Here is a 17,411-nt window from a genome sequence, read left to right on the forward strand (position 1 = left end):
TATTTTAACGTATTTCTTTCCCCCTACCAGTTTCGACATCTTGATGAATTGGAGGGGAGACAACACAATGAAGTTTTACGGCCATTTAAGGAAGTCACAGGATCTGAGAGCCCGGAGATTCCTTTAGGCATAGGGCATTGTGATGGTGCCGGCGTTATCGAGGAATGAGGGGTGAAAAAGGAAAGGGCTCGCCCAAGAAAAGAGGAACAGGCATTTTCCCCCAATTGTGTCTCCCATAATGGCTCTATGTGGACTTAAATTTAAATTGCATTTTGTTTCAATAGTTTTTGTTTGATATCGATAGGGATAGGATTTCTTTGATCTAAGCGTTGCCTCAAAGTTCCATTGAGTTATTTTTTTCTTAATGCAGTTTTATGCTTACTTGTGATTAAACATCACATTGAAGTACTAGCAACTCGAAAGGGATATATTTGAAAAATTGCCATCCATATATAGTTAAAATATTAAATATATTTTTCATTCTTAGTTCAACTGTTATTATGATTCAAATTTATATTTTTATGCTAATCTATACCTCCAATTATTTTTCACGAAGTAAAAAGATGCAAATTAATTTTGCGTTTTTAAGCAGTCTAAATTTCACAGAATATAATAAAATATATTATTATATTGTTTCTCTTATCTTGTAAAAATTTGGAATAATGTGTCGTTTTTTATAATGCGACTCCTTTTCAAAGTTTTTTTTTAAAGAACTGAGTAGAATAATTTCATTCAAATTCATAAAAGAAACAAAAACATTTTTTTAAGAATTATGTCTATTCAGAAAATTATTAATATTTAGTCTTAATATACCTTGATGTAGATGAAAGCAAATAGTAAAATAAATTTAATTCAGGGTTTGATTTATTTTGTTAGGAATATTAAGAAACGAATCGCATTGTAAAAGTCTTAACATTGTAAACTATCTGAAGATATTTTTTCAACAGTTTATCAAAGAAGATATACTTCTTAGATAAAATTATAGATCTCTAAAACACTTCTAAAAAAATAAGTAGGTAGTTCAAAAATTCTGTTCTTATTTTACAGGCCTATGAAGCAGTATTTTTTTTTTTTTTTTTTTTTTTTTGTAGATAAGTTAATGAGCATTCCTCAATATAGAATAAAATCTGAGTGGATAAATGAGAACTTTTGGTGAATCTTGTGCGAAGTACAGAATGAGTTTTAACTATACGTTTTTAAGGATGTTCTAATACAAAATGGTGCAGATAAATTCCTGAAAGGTGCATGGATAATAAATTATTTTTGAATATTCAAAAGCTTAGCATTCATAGTTATGCCTTGAAATCACAACCTGCTATTTTCTCCTATCAAATAAATGACTTTGCATTACTTTATTCAGATTTTGTTACTGATGCTGGTGTTACTTATGGAAGAAAACTTCATAAACTGCACACTAATGCAGGATCGACCTTAAAGGTTGTTGGGCCCAAACAGGAAAACAATTATTATTATTATTAAAAGCAATCCAAGGTTTACAATCAAGGTAAAGATCAATGGTAGCATCAGCATTCTTACTTTTTCCTATTCATATGCTTATGCATTGTAGCGCTATCCATATTTCTTAGCACATTTTGAATAGAATCAAGTATGAATTTGGTGCGTCTTCCTATCCTTTCAGACTGGAGCAAAAATTCGACACATTCGCAATAACGATATCAAACCAACTTACCAAACTTCATTTATCTATTTTGTATGTGTGCGTGTGATTTCAAATAATTATTTAAACACTCATGTGTAATAAATCCTTTGTCAGAATACATTTAAAAAAATTAATACAAATCTACATTTTGATAAAATTGCATGATACATTTAATTTATCTCGATGCTTCCGTTTTGGGATATCATGTACATGCATACATGACTTTTACATACAGATTTCTCATCAGTCAGTTTATCTAATATTTGAAGATAAGATTACATATAAATTAATTACAATTAATTATAGAAAGGTTGCTATATGTTGATTTACGATAAAGAAAGAAATCGTTTCTCAAATTCTTTGACTGGAATGATTCCTAGTGAATGCTCAGCCTTTTTAACCCAAGCTATTGAATGGGGAGGTTAAAAAAAAGTTAATAAAGGGTTGAAAAAAGGGATTAAGCCATATCCAGTATGCTATATTAAACTGAAATTTGAGAAACAATTGTTTATTTTTTAAACCAATTATATAAATAATATTGTCAATCATATATTAATTTTCTTTTTATATGAAGGCTAATGACTATTGATATATCATCAATGATCACCTATCGTATATATATATATGATAATATCTTCTCAGTATATTCAGTTGATACGTCTATGGCGGAATTACTTCTAAAACCTTTTGGTATTCTACTTGTCCCAGTCATTCGACCAAATCTGTCAATTTATATTTCATATTAAAATCATTGGCCATTAGATATATTATCAATGATCGTCTGCTCTATATAATTTTTCAATTTCGAAAGAAGAAAAAAACGCCTTTTTTAATGTATTTTCATTTTGAAATAAATGAATTCTTTCTTTCCCCTATTTGGCTACATGATTCATCAACAATTCAATCAAGTTCATTAATTTTTTCTACCGCTTGGAGATATATTTGATAAATTATAAAAATAAAGTATCAAGCGTTGTGGATGGGTACAATTTGTTTCAAACATTTTTTTTGTAACATGTTTCTCTGCGCGCTGGGGAACGTGAATACAGAATTTCTGCGAAGCATGCTAATAACTTTGTATAATAAATATTACAAAAACCAGTTCTGTGATACTTGAAGTTTATAAATATTTTACTGAAGCAGATATGTATTGTAATGCTTAAAACTAGTTAAATGAATATTATAATTCGGTATAACTATACTGCATAATATTTTAATTATTCTAATAATTTATATATTAAAAATTTTCTGTTCTTTATATAATGTATATTATAAAGTGACAAAAGAAAGCGACAGGAATTTGAGGTTGAAGTTTTGAGGTTGAAATGGATTTCTCTTGATGATTCCTCTATAAGCTTATACTGCGGCCATGAATTTATACTTTTGTTCCTTTTGCTTGGCTCCTTTTTAGTATTGGTTTCTATATATGTATTTCCTCTTTAAAAAATTAAAATTACTGAATTTGTGCATTTTAGTAATGCGTTTATTATTCTTGTTGTCACGTGAAGTATTTCCTTTTAAAATATTTTCATTCTATTACTTTTTTTAATGGATTTTGCTGCTGAATTCTGTTTATAATTGTCCTTATTGTGAGGATATAGAAACAACGCAGCAATAAGCAACACATTGAAAATATTTAAAAAGTATATCAACTTTTTTTTATTGAAATGGCTGTTATTTAATTATATAAAGTTTTTATAAAGTAAAATGCGTTTTCCTGTATTAAATCCAACATCCTACCCAACTGTGAAAAATATTTCAATTTTTGGTTAGTTCTTTTGGAAGTTATCAAGAAGTACAGTAAGTAAAATGTTCTGTTGAGTAAAATGTTCGGTCTGTAGAAAAACGACGGCCCAAACTCATAGCGACACGGGTGGCATTTGAATCCGTATAGTGTGAGACGAGCCTTAGGGCCACGCGGATGGTTAATCGCCAGATGGTCTTTCTGATTTAAAGGGGGAATCCATAAATCAATGGAAGAGCTTACAAATTAGAAAGTAACTGCTTTATAAAGGCTTTTTTTTTATCAAGATTTAATTTGATAAGTTTGTGAAATGAAGTCAATAGATGTAATCGTTTAAACACTATTATTAATTTTCGACAAAAAATATGATTAAAAACTAAAATCAACTTTTGATAATAATATGACGTGATGTTCTAAGACTGAGCATATTTTGTAAGTATCAAATTTCGAGAATCTGTGAATTATTCTTTTCAATAACGAAATACAAAGAGTGATTATTTAGTTATGGTAAAAGATAACTTCATACTTAATGAACTAAGGTATGCTATTAATATATTCCTTCTAATATTGAATGTGTTTATTTACTAAATGCGATCTTCAGATTTATTTTGAATTGCTCTGAATAATCATATCATAAATCACCATAGCACTCATGACATAAATCATCATAAAACAGATTTCAAAACAAACATCATAATATTGATTTATTTAGAGGAAAGAACAGGAGATGTAAATGTTATTTATGATTTTCAGGTATGTTAATTGTTGTAATATAATTTAGAATACGGTTTATTAAGTTATAATCAAAATAGGAAGTGTTTACGTCCTACGCGCAACTACTAAACCTTTTTTACTAATTAAAAAAAAAAGAAAGAAAAGAGAACTTTATTTTTGTGTATTTCATAACCGATTCAATGCTAATGTCAATGATTCTGGATACAACAAGGCTACTTTCATAAATGAAAGTAATTGCTTACACCGGTAATTACTTCTAAATAAGGAACCAGTTACCTATTACGCTGGTTTTCGAGAGTTTTCAAACTATGCTCTCAAATATTTGTAAAATTTATACATCCCAATTTCACTGAAATACGAATATCACTATTTCTTCACTAAATCCATTTACTTATATAGTTTGATATTTTTACTATGTCTATGGAGGTAATTAACAAAAGTAAAAACTTTTCTAGTAAGCAATTAAAACTTCCAAACTTTGTTTCAAATACAGTTCTAAGACACAAAATTTCTTAATTCATTTGTGGAATTGTTGCGGTTCCTACCAAAGCAAGACGCTTATTCTTTTATTGAATCCATCGTCATGAATTATTGTTAAAAAAAATGTTTTCGGTGATTGTTATCTTCATTCCTAGCGATCATTAGAAAGAGAAAGAAAATGGAATGTTGCAAAGATACGTTAATGCAACATATGCTTTACAAGTTTAATTTTACATATTTAAATCATCAATTACTTTTCCACAGTAAATTTTATAAAAATAGCTGAATGAAACTTTTGTCATTTAATTTTTTTTTTATAAAACTAGCAGAAATAGCAATGAATAAATAGTGTTTTCTTTTTTAGAATGTACGAAAATTAGAAAATTATTACGTCCATTGTATTTTTTTAAAGAACATCATAAATGTATCGAAATTTACGAGGAATGAAATACTCCTGTATAATATTTTAAAAGAATCATTTGTTTGTTCCTTTGAATATTTTTGAAGATAGCAATTTCTTTGAATATGCACACAAAATAGTGAAAAAGGATGGGAAAAAAATAGCAAAAAAAGTCGATAATTTTAATAAATTTCTAAAACATTTTAAAATCAATAGAACAGTCTATAATTTCAAAAATAAATTTTAAATAAGATCATTTAATCTGCATTTACCCTGATATATTTGATGAGGTTTTAATTGAAATTTTCATTATTTTGAAACATTTAAAAGCGAATATGCCATTATTTTTCATAAAAAAAATGATTAAAAAAAGTATTGAACTTTAAAAAAATTGATGTGATATATTTTAGAGCCTGGGTCATTAATACATAAGTAGAAAATCATATGGCTCTAGATTTGTATATTTTTTAAGCTACTCAATCAATTTGCTGATTTGCATATTTTATTATAATAGAACATAATGCTATTTTAATGATAAATCGGTTATATATTGTTATTTATACACATCTGATTGACATAACTATTTGTGATTAGTCCTAATTTTAGACAAAAGCTATTCAAATATTGATTACTCAGTAAAAAATATTACAATGATTTATTTGAAAGAATAATAAAGGAATATGAATGGAATTTGAATCCTCATTAATTACTTATATATATATATATATATATATATAGTGAGACCGATGAGAGTTTCTGTGCTTAAAATACCTAGCAAAAATTAAGAGAAAACCCTTCTGTTTATATTTGCTCTGTACAACTTTTTACAGAGCGATATTATCTACTATAGGGGTTAAAAAGCAACAAAACTGGATCCCCATACACTATTCCTAGAAACCATCTGACTTTTCTAGCCATAAACGAAAGCTATAAGATCTGACATGAATGAGCGGTAATTTGCGCATACCCCAGGGTGTGTCGACCACCCGTGAAGAAGAAGAGGGGAAAGAAAAAAGTGCTCGCGCTTGCTGTACATTTCTTTAGGAAAACCGAAACGATTGTGAGAGAGAATACTAGTCAAGTTTAGTTCCCTTTTTAGAGGTTTCAGACGTAGAATGAAAACGCTTAGAGGGTTAATAGCAACTTGTAAAAAAAGTTTTTGGAGATAAATCTTCATATTTAAAAAAAACTTTAAGGTTTTGAAAATAGCTCAAAATTGTTTTAAAAATTTAAATTAAAAAAAATTATTTCAAATTATTTTTACGGGAGAGTTATGTAGTATTTTATGTAAAATAAAAGTGAAATATAATTTAAAACATTAAAATTTAAAGAAAAAAATGAGGTACCGTGTAAATTTGATCAACATGATAATGTTATTTTGCTACAGTATAAATTTCAGTTTTAGCAAATTGGGCCTAATTATCATAATCCATAATCATTAATTGGATTCAATTTGGATTTATTTTTTGGATACCTCTGACTGATAAAATGTTCAAAAGATTTTCAAAAGTTGTTAAACGTATACTGCCACGAATTAGATGCCCATAAACTATCATGTTTCCAAGTACATTTGACAGAATAGGAATTTTAGACATGCCGCTATTTGGCAGAAATGTTTAAATATTTTTAAAATATAGATTTTTCTTTTATTTTCAAACTCAAATAATAACTTTCAATAATATTCAACCAACAGTTTTTTTTAAAATTAAAATCATCCGTTAGCGGTAATGTTGCAATGACGTCAAGAATATGGCTTACGTATGAAAAAAAACTTCCTTTTCCAATACTTTTACTGAGAATTTCTTCAGAATATGCTATAACTATTCAGATTATTACTGCAAATTATATTTCTCTTTGGGGATTTTCCCAATACTTTTATAGTAAATTTGTCCAGTTTATGCTATAAATATTCAGATTTTTGCTGCAATTTATTATTTTTTCTCTTGGATTTTTTTTTAATTTTATGTGTGCGAAGAAAATTTTCCATCGAAGAATAAATATGTTTGGATATATAGAATCGTATGCAAAAATAAAACTGAGTTTAAGTGCTCATCAAAATAAGATATCATATAATAATTATTATTTGTAACTGTAGAAACTATTTTTAAAAAGATGAATTAATTTTGCATAGCTATAAATTTTATAAGAAATAAGTTTTGCAAATATCTGTTAATTTTGTTCTGCAAAAATAAATTAAATTTCATACTGATAAGTTTATTATTATATTTTGGAAATTATATAAAATTACAAAACTAATACTTAACAAAACTGAAGTTCCTATAACATAAATAGAGGGAATATGGAGTTATTATATTGCTGCATAAACCAGAATAATTGGCCATTCGCCTTGGCTCAGTCGGCAGAGCATCTCCTTTAAGATGGGTTGGTCCGTGATTCGAATCTCAACCACTGGGTTTTATCTAAAGACTGGATTTTTTTTATTTAAATTATTACCTTTTTTTAAGATCTGGGAGGCTCTAGATCTTTCTTAAATATTCAAATTGGATTGTTCTCGAACTTTCTATATGTGTATAAAATCTGAATCCCATCAGTGATGGGTAAGTTCTCAGTCTAATGCTATTATGAGTTGCTTAGTTCTAATAAATTTAATAGGTTGTTTAAACTAACTACGTAGTTCTTTACATATTCGTGACAATATGTTTAATGAAATAATACTAAAATATTCCTAAAAAACTGCTGTCAAGATTTTATGAAATGACTAGCACAATAATTTTTACATTTTATTCTCAAGAAAGAAATAAACTTACATTTTAATAATTCGATGGTTAAGCATTGGTATAACTGGATCATGAATTGTGGTAGATCCAGAGCAAGGCCTCGGCATCGAACTTAGAATTTGCGCCTTCGAAATATAATTCATAGAAGGATTGATCATGTATAAAAGCCTGGTACTCATTAAAACGTTCTAATGTTAAATGTTTTCCGCTTTTGTGAAGTGGAAATTAAAAGAAGTGGTACATATTCAGATGCCACTCTTCATTTGTACAACTATGATGCATTAAAAGATTTCATTTCATGAAGAAATAATAACTAATAAGTTTAGATTATTCTGAAGTTATTTGCTGTGAGCCATATTTTATTTACATTCTTTACACAAACAATTTTAATCACTTCTGAATATAAGAATAATTGTAGCTAGATATTAAATTAGAATCAAATGGCAAAGAAACAACCAGTTTCACCAGATTGGGTTAAAAATTCGAGGCTCAGAAACAATGATTTACTGTATCGAACATAGTTTCAGGTAGCGGAAAATTAATCTCTTGATTTGACAATTACTTGATCACACTCTTTGAACTTTTTCACTCTTTGGAAGACCTTTTTATATTTACACATCGCACTTAATTCATTCTTGTGTCTCAGAATAATTTTAATGCATTTAAAAGAAGCTGCTTAACAGCTGTTGTCATATTTAGGCAAAGGTTGTTACACAAGTATAAAGCTTTGGAAAGCCGTTGGACACGTCAGTCTTACTTTTCTAAAGATTTTTAAACTAGTTATCAATATTTTAATTAATATTTGAATATTCCTTAAATTTAAAAAAAAAGTCATTGCCATTTAAAATGAATTAAAATGTTTTAATAATGGTTTTTTATTCCATTCTTTTCATATAATGAAAGATTTTTTTAAAAAATTATAGTGCAAAGAAATGATTTTTTTAGTAAACAATTGCTGGAAACTCTATTGGCACAATATATTATACGATATCCCCACGATGTTATCCGATATTCTGAATGCTTTTCAACACTGTGTGGACATCGTCACAATGTTGTTAGGAATTTTGTATTTGCGAAAGATTCAATAAATATGCTCAAATTTTAACGTTCCTCTAAGGTTGTTGATCATTAGGAGCAACAGCTTAATTTGTAGATCAGTGACTTTTAGTTTTGATTGGATATTGTAATTAATTTAAATCGGTTTATCCATATAAACATTTTAATGAGTTTCTTATTTATTATCTGCAACTACTATATTAAAATGAATACATGTAAAATGGGAATAATATTTATATGACAGAGCTTAATGAAGTGAAATGCATTAAGTCATGAGTGATTTTCACACAAAAAATTTCTCAAAAGTGAAGGACTGCAATATATAAAAATATCACACATTAGTTTTTTTTTAAAAATTGAAATAATGATTCTTATTTTTTTTGCAAATTCCTTTCTCGTGAGAAACTTCATTAATATTTTTTATCTGTATTTACTTGGAATTCCGGAATGCTTCTTCCCAGTTATCCTCTGCTGCTTTTGAAAATTCACCAAGTATTCGCTAGGCATACTCTATTATATATGTGGATTGATGATACAATTCAAGGAAATCTTAATTATCTTTTTATTTTACTTTGTGGGGTAATTTGCAATTGGAGGGGGGAGGGGATTTCTTCAGTAATAATTTTCACGGGAATTTATATCCACTCATGATCTTTTTATGGTTGATTTCTTTGTTGGAACTAAATTACAAGCACTTGCAACGAATTTCTTTTTCTTCCTTTCTAATAAAATCCTGGTGGATGATGATTATAATATATTGTTGATAAAATTTTAACATCCAGCTCTGTAAAGAAACTTTCAAAGAGGACAATATTCATCAAAATACTATAAAAGAATGTCAAATTTGAAGATTGGGAGGAAATATTTCTATTATAAAATATGTGCATACTTGCTTGACCTTACAAGACAATGGTTTCAGAAACTTATTTTAAGCTTCGTTGGATGCAATGCCGACATCCTTTGAGGGACTGTTGAATATATGTCTACTTACCGTGTGAAAATCTGAAAGCAGGAAAAATTATTAAGGCTTAAATTATTTTATTCTAAGAAGATATAATTTCAACCATGCATTTCTTTTAAAGAGGAAATATTATTTTTAAGTATATCCTTAAAGGAACAGCAGATGCTCTATCTTTAGGAGAGTTTGTAGTTGGTTTCTTCGTTTGTCTCCGGATGTTATATTACTATCCCATTAATGGACAGACGATCATTTTCTTAGGAGACATAAGAGGGGCTCTTCCAAAAGATTGACAATATGATTTTGTATGCAAACAAAATGCGTATTGTCCATGAGTTCCAGCACGACTGCTTTTCAATCCTTATGTCAATGGTTATGCAACGGCTTAAAACTATGAGTACCAGAACAATTAAAAAAAACACACAACACAAAACAATACAATACGAACTATTTGTAAGTGAATGCTTAAAGAATAATTGTAGGTAAGCAATAATTAATACATTTTAATTGATATTTTTGAAATAAACCATAGATGCACATAATGTGCTTTAATGTTTCAAATCCCTTGATTAGATAAAAAAATATTATGTTTCTCCAATTTGATTATTAATATAAATTGATTAATTAGGCCAAAATTTTTAAATTCCGCATTGAATTACATTAACCGGCAGGTGCTTTATTTCTGTGATATCAGTATCAAAGAAAGAAATATGATTTTGCAGCACCGACATTTTTATTAAATCAAATCATTCAGTATCTGAGTTCTGAATCCAATTAAGTTTTGAAAAATAGAAATAGTTTAATTTCATGGAAAACACACAATTGTGTAAACTTTCAAAACTCAGTAAGTCTGGAAGCGAGAAAAAAATTCCATTACAAAATTTCAGCATTACAAAAATGGAACGGCATATAAATAATACCATTTAAAAGGAATCTTTCTATGGACATCGATAGAAAAATTATGAAATCTAGTTAAAACTGCCCATGAAATGAATCAATCAATTATAATTCTTATACAAAAGTCATCTTTGAAACAAGTTTCAATATCTGTAAAAACTTTGATGAATAAAAGTTCAAATAAAATAAAGAATATTTCTATGATCAGGAAACTCATGCGAATTTAGTATTTATTTATTTAGAGTAAAGATCTTTAGGTTTCTTTCCCTTACGGAATTCAATCTAAAAAATAATCTTCTTTTATGTAGTAACTGCTTTAAATTACATGCAAAATATTCCTGTAGGTGGTTCCCTCGGCTGCAAAATCTAGTGAGAATCAATTCTAGTATATTGGTTGAATCCATTTGGGTTATTTTCTGTGCATTAGAAACTCAAATTCTATGTTTGCTATAAAATGAGATTGAAGAAAATTGGGTGCAATCACTTTTAACATCTCCGATTTCAGGCTAGCTTACTAAATATTTTTAAACAATCCTCTGCGATTTAAAACTACACAGGAAAATTCCAATCTAAACTGAATGAAATAGACTGCGAATGCAAATTTCTACTGTAAGTAATCAATTGCTACTGGAAGTAATTTGAGAAAAAGAACTTTAGTGGAAATGGAAAAAGAGTGGTTTAAAAATAAAATGTTCAGTGCAGCTTCAATTCTCTAAACATTTTTCGAAAATCATAATGTTTTGTTTATATTATTTTCAGAAACTTTAAACTTTCTATGAAATATAAAATTTATTTTGATGATTCGTAAACATGTTTACCAATATAGTAAATTTTTATTTTAACAATTTTGTTTCAAATGCTTTACGAATAAGGCTTCAATTGATATATGCTATAAGTGTTTATTTCACATTTTTACTTTATTTAGTTGCAAAATTATTTGAAATTATTCTCAAAGCTTGCATATAAATAGTAAAAAAAAAAAAAAAATTCCTGATTTCCTGCATTAAATTCTGAATAAGTCAAGAATAAAAAGATGCATTCTATTTGTTCTTTTAAAATATTAGCATATTCAAACGATAAATATCTAATCTTATTCTCACAGAATATTATAATTCCTTGTACATCAGATAACGAACAGAAAAATTGCCTTTACCTTATATGAAACCACAGGATATTTCCCACTCTAAATTGAGAGGCAGTAAGCATTTAAATGTCATTTTCTGCTAACAATACTTTCTCGCTCTTCATATTTCATAAGGAAACATTCCTGCTGTAAGATTTTATTCTGAATTAATAAAGAGATAATTTTATAGATATACGAATAACGTCAATGTTATTCAAGTTATGTTTCACTCTTCAAGCAAGTAAAAGAAATTTGTTTTCGAATCTCTAAATATTTTGATCATTGCATTCTAACTTTTTAAAATCTAAAATCCTGTTGAGAACTTTCTTAAGCTTTGATGCTGCCTTGTATCTCTTTAAACTGCGATCCTATAATCAGATGCATCCAAATTTTATTCTTTATTGGCACAAAATTAATTTATATGAAATTGCTACTTCATATGATTGTAGAATATGTAGAGTTGTTTCTTTTAATTCTTTCGAATATAATATTTTTTCCAGTATTAGGCATAATCCTCATGGATAATTGGGGCAGAAATAATTAATTCCTCAAAGTCACAGAAAGAAGTAATTGGTATTATCTTCCTTAAATTATTTATTTTTATCTTTTAAAATTTATTATTGAAAATTCTTATTAAATTTTAAGACCTTCTATTGATTGTTGCTACATATGCTTACTCTAAAAGCTACAGACATATTTTTTTTTCTACTTCTAATTCATCATTTTGTATAGTTTCCAGATTAAATGTTCTTACGAATACAGTATACTAATTATAGGCATTTTTGTTCCATCTGAGTCGTTATAATAACAATAAATGCATATTAGAAAGAACAAAAAATATGAAGAACTACATAGATGAGACAATAAATATATTATTGTGAATGATATGGATTCTATTATGATTTTAATAAACTTCTCTTTACATATTTTCAATTAACTTTAATTGTTTCATGTTTGTAAAAAAAGGAATTTTGCAATTAATTAATTTCACATTTAAATGAGCCAGTGTCTTGAAATTCTGCATACTTCTGTATGCTTATTGCAAGTAGAGAATTAAAATATGCTGAAGTATTAAATTTTATCTATTAACTGATGGTTTTCAATTAATAGGTAAATTTAAAATTGATGTTGTTTATCTAAAATTGATGCCACCATCTAAAACTTCGAAATAATATTTATTTTAGTGTTTCATAATATATCAGATGGTTATAATATAAAGATGGAATAGCTGTAAAGTAATTAATTAAAATTTTTTTAACTCTGTAGTGTTTTGGTACAAGTTTGTGAAAGACATTTTAGAGTCCTGTCGGTGAAAACGTTAATTGTATTTTATCTTCATAAAAAAGAATTATAAAAAAAAAACCCTGCAGAATACAAATAAGCAGGCACAAAGTTAAAAAAAATGTATTAAGTGGGGGAGGGGAGCGTGAGGAGAAAAGATAATAAAATTAATAAAATGGAAATAGAAAGGATAATAAAAAGATGAAATGGAAAAAATGGCTTTACCCTTTTGGTTTAATGTTGAAAAAATAATCAGGAAAATCATAAGTCTGAAATATTTTTTTTATCAATTTCATATAATGAAATAGGAAAAATAATCAAGGTTATGTGAAAAAGTCTGAATTTAATATAATTATATTCATTGTAATAAAATAATCAAAATGTTCACAGATTAAAGAAAATATATTAAAGCGAAATAAAAATGAAGCATTATTTATGAAGAAAAAATTTTATGCGATCATATTTATAGTACAATAAATTCTTTCAGTTTCTAAATTATAATTAAACTTTTATTATAAACTATTTTTAAAAATTTGTAAACGAATTTTTAAAACATCCTATTTAATTCAGAACACTTTCAAATCCTTGACATAAATAAGATCTCTAGGAAGAATGAAAGTGAATGGATTTAGTTTCAGGGATTTAGTACAGGAACCATTAATCACAACTCTCCCAACTGTATTTGAGTTTGCTTGTTTCAGTTTAATTATTTTACGCAAGGTTGCCTGTCCTTCATTAAGCTCTAACTATCAATCCTTAATTATTTCGTTTCACAAATTTAACAATCATTAGGACTTCCAAATAGCTGTTAATGCTTCAAGTATTTGTGTAAGCATGAGCGCGAATGAGTTAATTACGAAAATGGTTTGTTTCTGTAAAACTTTTGAAAGATAAACCCTCTTGATGGGAACTAAGCATTTTACTATGTGATATAAATTAAATTTACATTAACAAAGAAAGTTTATTCTTGTTTTAATTGTAAAGTATCAAAATAATATTTGTCATATATACAATTTTTATAATATACGAGAGAAAATAGAATGAATGTGAATGGAATGTGAATTATAGAAAAAGTATTGTAATCGTCAAAAAATTCGAACTCGAAATTTTGAGGAATCTGCACGATTTAAACCTCCCTCATTTGAAAAAACACATCTTTTGAAAAATGTCCATCTTTCTGTGGCGAAGATAAATCAAACACACTTTGTGCTAGAAAGACGGAAAATAATATATTGTATTTACATCCAATTTGTAGATTTCTATCAAATTTTGGGCGAAATCCTTTCGGGGGCAGTCTGTCTGTCCGAATACAAGTTAACAAGATAACCACAAAACGAAGAGAGATAAGTAAAATTTAGTATGTAGGTTTAACATCCACAGTGTCAAATCTTGATCCAAATTGAGGAACTGGCTAACCATCTGTCCTTCTGTATTTTCAGGAACTTGAAAACGCGATAACTCAAAAACGCAGTGACGTACATGCATCAAATTTGGTAGTGGATTTTGTAGCTATAAGTATCGCTCCGTGTAAAATTTTCATCCCAATCGATAGGGAAAAACTCTTCTAAAACACAAATTTGATTTTCGTTTATTATTAACCGCATAATAGGGATTAATTGCCAAAATTGTCGCCAAGGATTACACGAAAGATTCGGAGTCAACCTTTTTGCTGAATGTTAATATTTCATAATTACTGTATGCCAATGACCAGCAAAGCGCTCTCTGGGATGACACCTTTATTAGATAACATACGGGAAAGTTTTCTGGAGACCATTCCCACTGGTTTTGTGGAATTTGACAAAAAAAAATTAACATAGTGCAAAAACATAAATTAGAAAGTTATACAGAGTTAAGATTATATATAAATATATCAACGAAAATAAAATTTATATGAGTAGAAATTAGTAGTGCCTTCCAAATATTTTAACAATCTAAGTAAAACAGTGTGCTTCTAATTTGGCTGTCGGAGATTCTGGACTTGAATCACTCCCAATAATTGACACGAACAATCAATACTGTTATTGTTGTTCACTTACAAAAATATCTTACAAACGATTCCTAGAAGATTTTAAATTACACTGAGCCGATATATATAAATCTGATGCCAATTAAGAGATATCAGTTTGAGAAATAAAGTTTTAAACATATTTTGAAAGTGTTCAAATAACATGACATTAGCCAGACAACATTAAAAGAGTTATCGATTCTGTGATTTAGTGAAACACATTAATCTGTCTCGCAGATAACACATTATAAAAGTAAGTTAGAGATTACATTTACGACAGCCGAATTAATTAAGTGTACTAAGAACAAGAACCAAAAATCCGTAGTAGTCTGTAGTCCTTGCAATATATCACTAATTATTTTGATTTTGTACATTACAATAAGCAGATAGAATTGATAAAATGTAATCGGTTGACCTATCCAATGATGAAAAGCTTTACAAAAGAATCGCTTCTTGAGTTCTGAAAGAATTATTTTATTAAAATTTCTCATTGTATGTAAACGATGTTAAAATTTGCGTCAAACCAATAACAGAGTCAGTCAGTAATACAGCGATAGATTAATTTTGTTTTCGAGTTACATGAAGATATAATTTGATATTTAAAAAAATTTGAATTTAAGACATCGTTATTTAAAAAAATTTGAATTTAAGACATCGTTATTTAAATAAATATAATTTAATACAACTTTGTATGCGAAACCTCAATTGACCTCAACCTTTTCATAGTGATTTCTGGAAAATTTTATTAAAGTCAAGAAAGCATGCCATCTAAATGTATAAAAATCAACTCACTTTAGCTCGTACAAAAGAAAAATATATTTTAATTCAAAATATTAAAATGCGTTTATTTCCAAAATGGTAAAATCTGCAATTGTTTCCTTAAATTTCAGCACTTCAGATTTTCAAAATGAGCGTAAACTATAATTTTATATAAATATAATTTTTCTATTGGTAACAAACACCATTTGAACACAAAACGTAAACAATAGAATTTTAAAGGTATGATTTCGTTTGTTTGCTGTGTCTTGACATTATTTTTCTAACATTCAGGCCCTTGCATGAATTGAAGAGGAAAAGTATAATCTTTTTCTGTATTGGGTTTGTTGATTAACTTAAGAAGACACAACTTTCGAACCCTACTACAATTCGGTACTAGGAAAATCGATTTTTCTCCAAACACTTATGTTCTAAGAACTCATTGTAATTTGAAAATGCTGATATGTCTGTGCTTGAGTCTTGTGGAAACTTGAACTTATATCGCAAATCGTGTTTCTAAATTCTTTCTCAATTTTTGTCATAAAAATTTATAAACTGGAATCAGCGCAAAGAATCGTTAACAGGAATATTATTGGGATTTCACTATAAATATAAATTTCACTTTCTATATATTTTTGTAAATGACACTGGTTTTACTATTTAGAAATTTAGATATTTGTCCTCCATATTTTTATTTTTATAAATATTGTACTGTGTAAAATGTAATTTTTGTTTTTCCCTTTATATATATATTGAAAATATTTTTTTCAATACAACCGATAAATTATTAAATAACTTTTAGACTTTATTATTTATAAAAAATATTGTATAAAATTTGAGATGATGTATAAATTGATTATATTCGCTGATTGCTAAATATTTATAATTTATATATTTTAGTAATTTTGGAAATTTCATATCAATGATAGCTGAGATCATGAAATGCATTGAAGTTTCTGTAACTTATTACCCAATTTCTCTAACTTATTGTAATTTTTGTCCGATTTTTTTTTTAACCTGAACAAAGGAATTCAAAAGTTCAAGACCTCTTGTTTCTAAAAACCATTTAATGCAGCAACGAAAATTAATAGCTTAATATTTCACATATGTTAATAGAAGACGAGAGAGGGTTATTTTTAAGGAATAAGAATAGGAATTATAAAATAGGGGGAAAGGACTATACATAAAAACATAAAAATTATCGCTTTAGTTGGATGATATCGGATTTTTTAATTGGTTTAAAAGATATACCAGAGTTTTTACATAGGTAAAATTTTATATCACCTGCAGAGGAAAGGGATATGCATAATATTTTTCCTGTGATCTTATTGTAGAAAATGGAAAACTTCTTCAATCTTAGCTGGATTCTTAATTTTATTTTACTACTTGAATAAAAGTAAGCTACTATTAATGCTTTATTTTAAGTTATAAAAATATATTAAACCTGTCGTACGGATATTGCACCCTTTCCTTCTTAATTATTATAAATTGAATTTTGTATATCGGATTAATTTTAATTTATTATGTTTTGAAAAATGTATTTTTGAAACTTATTATTTAAGCAAACCATTGAAGCAT

Source organism: Argiope bruennichi, chromosome 1 (assembly GCF_947563725.1).
Source record: "Argiope bruennichi chromosome 1, qqArgBrue1.1, whole genome shotgun sequence".
In the NCBI taxonomy this organism is placed as follows: domain Eukaryota; kingdom Metazoa; phylum Arthropoda; class Arachnida; order Araneae; family Araneidae; genus Argiope; species Argiope bruennichi.